We start from the raw sequence: 11,857 nt of genomic DNA on the forward strand, positions 1-11,857 counted from the left end.
TTGGGAAAAACAACTTTATTGTTCTAAAACCTAAATGTTAAAGTCTGTAGATCATCTTTCTCTTGGTAACATGAGGCCAATTTCACTCATTCCTGGAAAAGACCAGAACATTTTCTGTTTGAAGAGTTGAAGGACGCTCTTTATGTGGAGTGATCAGCGCTTTGGTTGCTTTAAGTCCTCAATAAAAACTATGGAAAACCTCATAATTATAATTAGCATGAGTTTCCCGGTTTACTTTAGTGTTTGGGGGGGGGGGGGGGGGGGGGTTCATGTTCATTACAATTAAAAGCTACAGCTGAGTCCTCTCAAAGACCTGGACCTGGTGGTCTTTACCTTTCAGAAACCTCCAGACCGGCACCGGGACAAATCCTCCCCAGCTCTCGGTCTCCAGCGGCGGGTCCGAGAACAGCGCCTTCAGGCCGGCCAGACCTCCGTCCGCGTCCCGCTGCGGCTCCTGGGCCGTGCTGAGCCGGGCTAGAGTCATCAGAGTGATCCAAACCCAGGCCATCGTCTCCGAAGAAGAAAAGCGGCTGGAAGCGCAGAGACTGAGGACGCTGTTTCATTGGTCAGTCTGGAGGCTGCTCCTCCGGTCTCCCTCCCCCTGAGACGGAGCGCACGAGGCAGGACTGATAATAATATCAGCTGGGGGGTCTGGGGGCCTCCCCCTGAAACAATTGAGCAAGAAACACTTACTTTCCTGCATTCTGGTGATTTTGTTTCTTCACAAATTAATGGAGGAAATTTATGTCAAAGAAATTCAGATGACACGTGACAATTTAACCTCTAACAGAACCAAGTCCGTGCAGCAGCTCTCAGATCAGTTCCTCCTGTAGATCAACTCATTTAATATCTGCAGAGTCCTGTTCAGTCTTCGCTCCTCTGTGTGTCTCTGTTTGGGGAAGTGACCTCTTTAAACTCTGGCTCCTTTTCACCTCCATGAGAAATGAATTCACTTTAATTCAGTTAGAAACTCCTGGACTTTAACAGCTCCTGGGTTTCAGCAGCAGGTTCAGAATCAGATCTGTGTTCTCTGACAGGCCCAGAAGAACGTCCTAATATTTAGCGACAGAAGTATTTTAACAAAATCTACCTGCGTTACCCTGTGTTACTGCTCTGCAGCTGGGGCAGTAAGCCCTGCAGGCCGTCTGACAGACGCAGAACTGTCTGGGATTGGATGAGACGAGCACTCTGCTCCTCAGGTAGAAACATCCTGGAGCAGAGAGACGCTCAGAGAAAAGGAGTTGAAGTCAGAAGATCGACTTTGTTCAACTGGCACATTAAAGTTCATAAAGCTGATCTAACTACAGCCTTCTAGTTTTCTCAGCAGTTTTTTTGTTTAACCTCATACTCTGAGTCAAAACAAATGTTATTGTCAATGCAAGAAAAACCCCTGAGCTCGTCTGACGGACACATTTCTGCTTCATTCAAGTCCCAGTTTAACGTCTGGATCCATCCTGTTGATGAATTCTGACGACGTATTTATTAAACACTTGTTTCAGTTATCAGAGCTCTGATTGGGTGACCTTTATCGCACACAGGGACTGCTGAATCCAGACTCTGCACAGAGCACAGTTTGATGGATGTGGATGATGGAATAGGGGCAGTGAGAACAGAGGGTGATATAATAAGTACAACCCTGTATGACACGCTCTGCTGAAGCCTTCCAGTAACAGCTTTCTCTCACCAGACAGAATGATGAAAACAACACCTACTAAAAGAAGGCGTAAAGGTACTGAACATGTGTTTTATTCCCTGTGAGCTTTACAGTAACAGGAGGAAGGCCGACCAACAGAGCGCAGCTCACACCTTTACAGAAGCAACAGATTTCAGTCATACTCGTTATGAAGAACAGACTTTAATGCTTTTAACTGTTTCTGCGGTTTGATTTTGCCTACAGGGCGTAAGGATAATTTAGAAATGTGTCAGATTAAACGCTAGACCTAACAGCCGCTCAGGGTCAGAACAGGAACAACAACAGCCTGCGTTATCAGACACTGAGATTAAGAGTCTTTCTTTTAACGGACTGAACCAGCAGCACGTGAATAAATGAAATACTGTCTTAAAGGTTTCAGGAGGCCAGAGCAGCCACTCACAGAGCGCTGCTGCTGTAAACTCTGACTGCACAACTCACAGCATGTTGTGCTGAAGTCAGACACTTTATTTTCCCACATGTGAAAGTGACATTGCTTTCACTTCCCACAGCAGCCACTGCAAGTCCTATCCAGACCCGAGCAACGATTCTGGGCCCTGAGTTCAGACTCCAAACCAACCGGCTGAGGAAGCTGGGAGAGCCTGCTGCTGTTTCAGGGACGTCACTAAGACAGAAGGACGGGGGGTTTAGCCCCCAGGGTGTGTCAACTGCGCTCGCAGAGCTACACTTAGATGTCACCAGGTGAGACAGACATGTTCTCTTCTTCCATTTTCTCTCTACAGTTATTGTAATGTTAGCTGCGTGGGGGAATTTACTCAGTCCAGACAGAGTTCTTCTGATAAAGCAACACCATATCTAATTCCTCTCTCTTAGATAATTTGCAGGTGCAAAGAATGCTATTTAATGACACTAATAGAAGTTAGTTCAGTCAGAGTGTGATTTTGCTCTGTAGTTTGGCTGCAAACAAACATTCAAGCTGCTGATTCATTTATTTCAGCCAATAAATGCAGAAAGTTAAGTGGGTGACAATACAGCAAATACATACATGTAGACCACCACTGACCTGCAGACCACCACTGACCTGCAGACCACCTGACATGTAGACCACCTGACCTGCAGACCACCACTGACCTGCAGACCACCACTGACATGTAGACCACCACTGACCTGCAGACCACCACTGACATGCAGACCACCACTGACCTGCAGACCACCACTGACCTGCAGACCACCACTGACATGTAGACCACCACTGACATGTAGACCACCACTGACATGTAGACCACCACTGACCTGCAGACCACCACTGACATGTAGACCACCACTGACCTGTAGACCACTACTGACATGTAGACCACCACTGACATGTAGACCACCACTGACCTGCAGACCACCACTGACATGTAGACCACCACTGACCTGCAGACCACCACTGACCTGTAGACCACCACTGACCTGTAGACCACCACTGACCTGCAGACCACCACTGACCTGTAGACCACTACTGACATGTAGACCACTACTGACATGTAGACCACCACTGACCTGCAGGCATCTACTGACCTGTAGACCACTACTGACCTGTAGACCACCACTGACATGTAGACCACCACTGACCTGCAGACCACCACTGACATGTAGACCACCACTGACCTGTAGACCACTACTGACCTGTAGACCACTACTGACCTGTAGACCACCACTGACCTGCAGACCACCACTGACATGTAGACCACCACTGACCTGTAGACCACTACTGACCTGTAGACCACTACTGACCTGTAGACCACCACTGACCTGCAGACCACCACTGACATGTTACATCTGGTCAATGAACTGAAGGATAAACCGGTACAAAAATATTACCAGAGACACTCTGACATTTAGTTTTCAGTGACAACAACATTGTGTTTAATTGTAACAGCAAGGCTTTGATTTGTTTTAAAAACTAGATTTAAATGTGTGAGGTAACTTTGCTTTGATTGGTCAGAGCTCTCTGAGTTAGAAAGAAGAGGATGTAACTGTAATGATTTACACTTTAACCACAACACGTGATCATGTATTAATGTACTTCTATAAAATATGGTGTGTTTGATGAATCTTAAAGATTCAGTTATTATAGGAGCCTTTCTAAATGAGTACTTTTATACTTCAGAAAATCCTAAAGTATTTGGAGAAAATCAAACTGAGAACACTTGACTAATACATTTTATAAACTGTTTATTCAAATGAAAAATAAATAACTCAGCCAGATGATGCTAAGCTAACACATTCACATGATGCCATGCTAACTCATTCAGGTGATGCTAAGCTAACATATCCACATGATGCCATGCTAACTCATTCAGGTGATGCTAAGCTAACACATTTACATGATGCCAAGCTAATTCATTTAGGTGATGCTAAGCTAATTCATTCACATCATCCTAAGCTTACTCATTTAGGTAATGCTAAGCTAATTCAATCACATCATCCTAAGCTAACTCATTTAGGTGAAGCTAAGCTAATTCAATCACATCATCCTAAGCTAACTCATTTAGGTGATGCTAAGCTAATTCATTCACATCATCTTAAGCTAACTCATTCAGGTGATGCTACGCTAACACACTCGGGTGACGCTAACTAATTCATGTACTGCTAAGCTAACTCATTAAGGTCATGCTAAGCTAACATATTCAGGTAATGCAGACAGTGCTAGCCGTAGCATCAGCGCGTCACGCTGTCCTCCACGCGGCGGGGTCCAGGTAGACATATGGCAGCTTCAGGCCGACGTTCCTCGCCGCGATGTCACAGCTGAGACGTTTCAGGTCGCTATGGAAACAGGCCGCCATCTCCATGGGAACGCTCTCGGTGAAGAGCTGCTGCTTCGAGCCGCCCAGAGGAACCTTCAAGAACATTAAGAGCTGATCAATCCGACAGGCACTCTACCTGAGTTTATAAGAGAAGAAGAACTCTGACCTCAGGCCGTGACCTTTAACAGAGGTCACGACCTGTAACAGAGGCCGTGACCTCAGGCCGTGACCTGTGGCAGAGGCCGTGACCTCAGGCCGTGACCTGTGGCAGAGGCCGTGACCTCAGGCCGTGACCTGTGGCAGAGGCCGTGACCTCAGGCCGTGACCTGTGGCAGAGGTCACGACCTGTAACAGAGGTCACGACCTGTAACAGAGGTTGTGACCTCAGGCCGTGACCTGTGGCAGAGGTCACGACCTGTAACAGAGGTTGTGACCTCAGGCCGTGACCTGTGGCAGAGGTCACGACCTGTAACAGAGGCCGTGACCTGCAACAGAGGTCACGACCTGTAACAGAGGTCACGACCTGTAACAGAGGTCACGACCTGTAACAGAGGCCGTGACCTGCTTCGAGCCGCCCAGAGGAACCTTCAGGAACATTAAGAGCTGATCAATACGACAGGCACTCTACCTGAGTTTATAAGAGAAGAAGAACTCTGACCTCAGGCCGTGACCTTTAACAGAGGTCACGATCTGTAACAGAGGTCACGACCTGTACAAGAGGGCACGACCTGTACGACCTGTAACAGAGGCCGTGACCTGTAACAGAGGACACGACCTGTAACAGAGGACACGACCTGTAACAGAGGCCACGACCTGTAACAGAGGACACGACCTGTAACAGAGGCCACGACTTGTAACAGAGGTTGTGACCTCAGGCTGTGACCTGTAACAGAGGTCACGACCTGTAACAGAGGACACGACCTGTAACAGAGGACACGACCTGTAACAGAGGTTGTGACCTCAGGCTGTGACCTGTAACAGAGGTCACGACCTGTAACAGAGGTTGTGACCTCAGGCCGTGACCTGTGGCAGAGGTCACGACCTGTAACAGAGGTCACGACCTGTAACAGAGGTCGTGACCTGTAACAGAGGTCACGACCTGTAACAGAGGTCGTGACCTGTAACAGAGGTTGTGACCTCAGGCCGTGACCTGTGGCAGAGGTCACGACCTGTAACAGAGGTCACGACCTGTAACAGAGGTGTGACCTCAGGCCGTGACCTGTGGCAGAGGTCACGACCTGTAACAGAGGTCACGACCTGTAACAGAGGTCGTGACCTGTAACAGAGGTCGTGACCTCAGGCCGTGACCTGTAACAGAGGTCACGGCCTGAGGTCACGACCTGTAACAGAGGTCACGACCTGTAACAGAGGTTGTGACCTCAGGCCGTGACCTGTGGCAGAGGTCACGACCTGTAACAGAGGTCACGACCTGTAACAGAGGTCGTGACCTCAGGCCGTGACCTGTAACAGAGGTCACGACCTGTAACAGAGATCGTGACCTGTAACAGAGGTCGTGACCTCAGGCCGTGACCTGTGGCAGAGGTCACGACCTGTAACAGAGGTTGTGACCTCAGGCCGTGACCTGTGGCAGAGGTCACGACCTGTAACAGAGGTCACGACCTGTAACAGAGGCCATGACCTCAGGCCGTGACCTCAGGCCGTGACCTCAGGCTGTGACCTGTAACAGAGGTCACGACCTGTAACAGAGGTTGTGACCTCAGGCTGTGACCTGTAACAGAGGTCGTGACCTGTGGCAGAGGTCACGAGGAGACGTTTAATAGCTTTACAACTCACAAGCCCAAAAAGTTTGTAAAAGTTGTGTTCAAGTGTTTTAGGAAGGAATCACTTCACAGCCAGACGGCAGGAGGAGGACACGCCTACTACAACTACGCGTGACCAGGGTTGGAACCAAACTTCCACGAACTGTGGATTGGATGAGACCCGTGCGTTTAGATTCTGATTATCGGTTCCTAACTTTCAGCATATTTCAGCTCCCGAGTAATTCCAGCATTAAAGGCACATTCTCCAGAGAATTATCTGGGAAAGCAAACAACAGTTTGAACACCTTTAACCCGGAGCCTCCTGTAAAAGCTCCTGCTTTAACCACAAACCTTCTCCGGCATTAACGACATTCAGCGATAAATCGGACTCTCTGACTTTAGCATCCACTGAGCCGCTAGCTCGGCTAGCTGGGGCAGCGTGTGGGACAGGATGTTAACATGAAGTGTGCGTGTTGTGTTTGTGGTCTGCGTGTTCATACGAAGTCTGCAGGTTTCTTGCTGAGCAGGTAAACGGTGGCGAGGCCGTGCACAGTGGCGTCCACGTCAGGAAAGCTGTCCAGCAGGCTCCGCTCGCTGCAGCGCCCCGCAGGCCGGAGGAGGGCGCAGCAGACCCACCGGGGCGTTGGGCATCCAGCCGAAATAGTCCAGCTGCACGGGGAGACATTCAGATCCAGGATTTAACCACCGGCCAGTGAGGTACAGGACCTTTAAAGACCCACAGAGTCTGATGTCACCTGAGCGTCATTAACGGCCGCGTGCTGTGCCGACGCGTTGAAGATCACCATGGTAACAAAGTACGTCAGGTCCGTCGCTGAAGTGAAGGATTTTGGGAAACCTGAGAGACAGATTTTGAGGTTACTGGTACTAACTGTTTCAACTCCAGCGTTTAAATACTGTACAACAGGAATACTGCAGTAAAAACTCCACAGTACTGCAGTTTAAATACTGCACAACAGGAATACTGCAGTAAAAACTCCACAGTACTGCAGTTTAAATACTGCACAACAGGAATACTGCAGTAAAAACTCCACAGTACTGCAGTTTAAATACTGCACAACAGGAATACTGCAGTAAAAACTCCACAGTACTGCAGTTTAAATACTGTACAACAGGAGTACTGCAGTAAATACCTTTGTTCTCGTCTCCGAGGCGCCCAAACACGATGACCTCATTGATCCAGCTCTGCAGCTCTGAATCTCTGATGACATCATCGTCGCTGCGGTAATAGTAGCTGACCACGCCCCCTACGTACCTGCAGTCAGTCAGAGAGGTTACTTTGTTTTTCTGCCAACACCAACACAGTAATCCTGCTTTTATTTTTGATTATTGTTTATTAGTTAATCAGCTTCATCATCATAGTTTAAAAATAACAGCCGCCACCGCCATCAGGGCGAGTTGTGTCTGCACTTTCCCGCCTTTTTAACACTGTTGTGTTTACAAACTTATCGCAGCTGATTGGTTAACACCTGGGACCTCGAAGCTCCTTGTTGAACGTTGCACAATGTTTCAAGGAAACGTGCCGAAAGGTTTCGAGATTGAACTCCCACCAGGTTTCTGACCCCGCAGTGACATCACACTTTGCAACAGGAAACACCCGCTCGACCAATCACAGCTCACTTGTGGATGATGTCCCACAGCCGCAGGCCGTCACGATAATAAACCAGGAATGGAGTCCAGGCCACGCCCCGTGATGTCATCTGGTAAACAAAGATCCTGATAGGTGAGCGAGGCAGACGCCCTCCTGAGGAACTCCAACGCTGCGGCTCCGCCCACTGCCGTGTACTGAATATTTAATGAGACGAGAGAATAATCAGTAGTGTGTAGTACTAAATACAGCAGTAGATATTACTTATGACTAAATACTGCAGTATATATAGTGTTAATGAATACATGCAGTATATATAGTGTTAATGAATAAATAGTGCAGTATATATATATAGTGTTAATGAATAAATAGTGCAGTATATATATATAGTGTTAATGAATAAATAGTGCAGTATATTATAGTGTTAATGAATAAATAGTGCAGTATATATTAGTGTTAATGAATAAATAGTGCAGTATATATATATAGTGTTAATGAATAATAGTGCAGTATATATATAGTGTTAATGAATAATAGTGCAGTATATATATATATAGTGTTAATGAATAAATAGTGCAGTATATATATATAGTGTTAATGAATAAATAGTGCAGTATATATTATATAGTGTTAATGAATAAATAGTGCAGTATATATATAGTGTTAATGAATAAATAGTGCAGTATATATATATATAGTGTTAATGATAAATAGTGCAGTATATTATATAGTGTTAATGATAAATAGTGCAGTATATATAGTGTTAATGAATAAATAGTGCAGTATATATAGTGTTAATGAATAAATAGTGCAGTATATATATAATAGTGTTAATGAATAAATAGTGCAGTATATATAGTGTTAATGAATAAATAGTGCAGTTATATATAGTGTTAATGAATAAAGTGCAGTATATATAGTGTTAATGAATAATAGTGCAGTATATATATATAGTGTTAATGAATAAATAGTGCAGTATATATAGTGTTAATGAATAAATAGTGCAGTATATATATAGTGTTAATGAATAAATAGTGCAGTATATATATATATATAGTGTTAATGAATAAATAGTGCAGTATATATATAGTGTTAATGAATAAATAGTGCAGTATATATATATATAGTGTTAATGATAAATAGTGCAGTATATATATATATAGTGTTATGAATAATAGTGCATATATATATATAGTGTTAATGAATAAATAGTGCAGTATTATATAGTGTTAATGAATAAATAGTGCAGTATATATATATATAGTGTTAATGAATAAATAGTGCAGTATATTATATAGTGTTAATGAATAAATAGTGCAGTATTATATATATAGTGTTAATGAATAAATAGTGCAGTATATATATATAGTGTTAATGAATAAATAGTGCAGTATATATATAGTGTTAATGAATAAATAGTGCAGTATATAGTGTTAATGAATAATAGTGCAGTATATATAATATTTGTTAATGAATAAATAGTGCAGTATATATATATATAGTGTTAATGAATAAATAGTGCAGTATTATATATATTAGTGTTAATGAATAAATAGTGCAGTATATATATATGTTAATGAATAAATAGTGCAGTATATATATATAGTGTTAATGAATAAATAGTGCAGTATATATATATAGTGTTAGAATAAATAGTGCAGTAATATTATATATTTTAATGAATAAATAGTGCAGTATATATATATATGTGTTAATGAATAAATAGTGCAGTATATATATAGTTGTTAATGAATAAATAGTGCAGTATATATATATAGTGTTAATGAATAAATAGTGCAGTATATATATAGTGTTAATGAATAAATAGTGCAGTATATAGGTGTTAATGAATAAATAGTGCAGTATATATAGTGTTAATGAATAAATAGTGCAGATATATTAGTGTTAATGAATAAATAGTGCAGTATTATATAGTGTTAATGAATAAATAGTGCAGTATATAATATAGTGTTAATGAATAAATAGTGCAGTATATATATATTAGTGTTAATGAATATAGTGCAGTATATATTATATAGTGTTAATGAATAAATAGTGCAGTATATATATAGTGTTAATGAATAAATAGTGCAGTATATATTATATGTTTGATAAATAGTGCAGTAATATATAGTGTTAATGAATAATAGTGCAGTATATATATATAGTGTTAATGAATAATTGCAGTATATATATGTTAATGAATAAATAGTGCAGTATATATGTTTAATGAAAATAGTGCAGTATATAGTGTTAATGAATAAATAGTGCAGTTATATATAGTGTTAATGAATAAATAGTGCAGTATTATAGTGTTAATGAATAAATAGTGCAGTATATATATATATGTTAATGAATAAATAGTGCAGTATATATAGTGTTAATGAATAAATAGTGCAGTATATATATAGTGTTAATGAATAATAGTGCAGTATATAGTACTTATGAATACTGCTGTGTATATAGTGCTTATTAAATACTGCAGTACATTTGGCCTAGTTACTCTACTGAATTGATCTAATAAGGAAAAAGTCTATCTAAAAATCTATAATAAATACTAACATGATCAGATAACAGCTGATGTTGATTTCATATCATGATATCTGGGGCGGAGCCTGACCTGTTTCAGTGACCCTCCCTCAGACAGCAGCAGCTGGCGAGCCAGAGTGTCGATCTCCAGGGTGAAACGGAATGAGGCGCCAACAGCTGCAAAAGGACAGGACAAGTACCGCAGAAAGTACAAGCAACACTACTACTGCCACACCTACACAAAGTGAAAACCACGTATCTCCGGATTAAAGGCACACTTACTCACTTTGGAGATATGTGTTTCACAGGACAGTTATAAAAGTGTCACAGAGATTAATAAGAAAACACAAAACACTGCGAATACTGCAAATGCTAAAAATACTACAGCAACTGCACATGAAGGCAAATAAAATATACACAAAACTTCTATGTAATTTCAGAAAATTCTCCATTCAGTGCCGTATCTATACACAAATGAGTACTGCAGTTACACAGATAATACTCGCTGTACCTTGTAGAGAGGGTGCACCATGGGAAAGTTCGAAGCGTTGCCATGGCGAAGAGCTCTGACATCACATGTGTGCGCAGGAAGTGAGAACGCAGCTCGTGGTCGGCGAATCGGCAGAGCGCACAAATGTTTTTGGCTGTCAGCCAATCAGCTTCCAGATCCGAGGGATGAAGACCGGGTTGGTCTCACCTGGAGACTGCTTCAGCTAGGAAAGGAGACAAGGACACGTAAGGGCTATGCTAACATTAGCTAACTACAGCGTGCAGCTGAAAGTCCGTCTCGGCAGGTATTTGGCAGAAGCTGAACTCGGTGACCTGATGAGGCTCCAGATGATGAAAGTCACCAAGTTTTAGGTTTCATCGTCTGGAAACTTTAAATGTTTAACGATCCATCCAACAGCTGCTGAGAAGTTTCCAGCAGAAGAGGAGAGAGACTCTCTGACCCCGGGAGCCAGGAACAAAACTCAAACCACTTCAGCACCAAACACTCGAGACTGTAACGTTAAATATGTTCCAAAAAACAAGGGTCAGAGGTCAAGGGTCAAGTTACCTGGATAGCAATAGGCAGCAGCTGGTTTCTGGAGTTCAGGTGCAGCAGGATGAGTGGAGCCGTCAGGTAGTTCTGCTTCCTGTTGACAGTGTTGGCTGTGAGGCCGTCCAGCCTGTAGTCCACCACGAACACGTTCCCCTTCTGCAGGACCAGATGATCAATACCCTCATTTATTCACAAACCGGTCCTCTGTAAGACCGATGATCAATACCCTGATTAATATTCAGGAACACGTTCCCCCTCTGGAAGACCGGATGATCAAGACCCTGATTAATATTCACAAACACGGTCCCCCCTGGAAGACCGTATAATCAATACCCTGATTAATATTCACAACACATTCCCCCTCTGTAAGACCAGATGATCAATACCCTGATTAATATTCACAACACGGTCCCCCATTGGAAGACCAGATGATCAATACCCTGATTAATATTCACAAACACGGTCCCCCATTGGAAG

At 43.0% G+C, this 11,857-nt stretch overlaps 1 pseudogene; it reads right to left on the reverse strand.

Annotated features, from left to right (window-relative positions):
• Window positions 1-3,854: 3,854 nt before the first annotated feature.
• Window positions 3,855-11,536, reverse strand: LOC119887867 (annotated as a pseudogene).
• Between the last annotated feature and the right edge of the window lie 321 nt (window positions 11,537-11,857).

This window comes from Micropterus salmoides, unplaced genomic scaffold (genome assembly GCF_014851395.1).
Source record: "Micropterus salmoides isolate LMB-PRFRI ecotype aquatic unplaced genomic scaffold, ASM1485139v1 Ms_hic_scaffold_4409, whole genome shotgun sequence".
Taxonomy (NCBI): domain Eukaryota; kingdom Metazoa; phylum Chordata; class Actinopteri; order Centrarchiformes; family Centrarchidae; genus Micropterus; species Micropterus salmoides.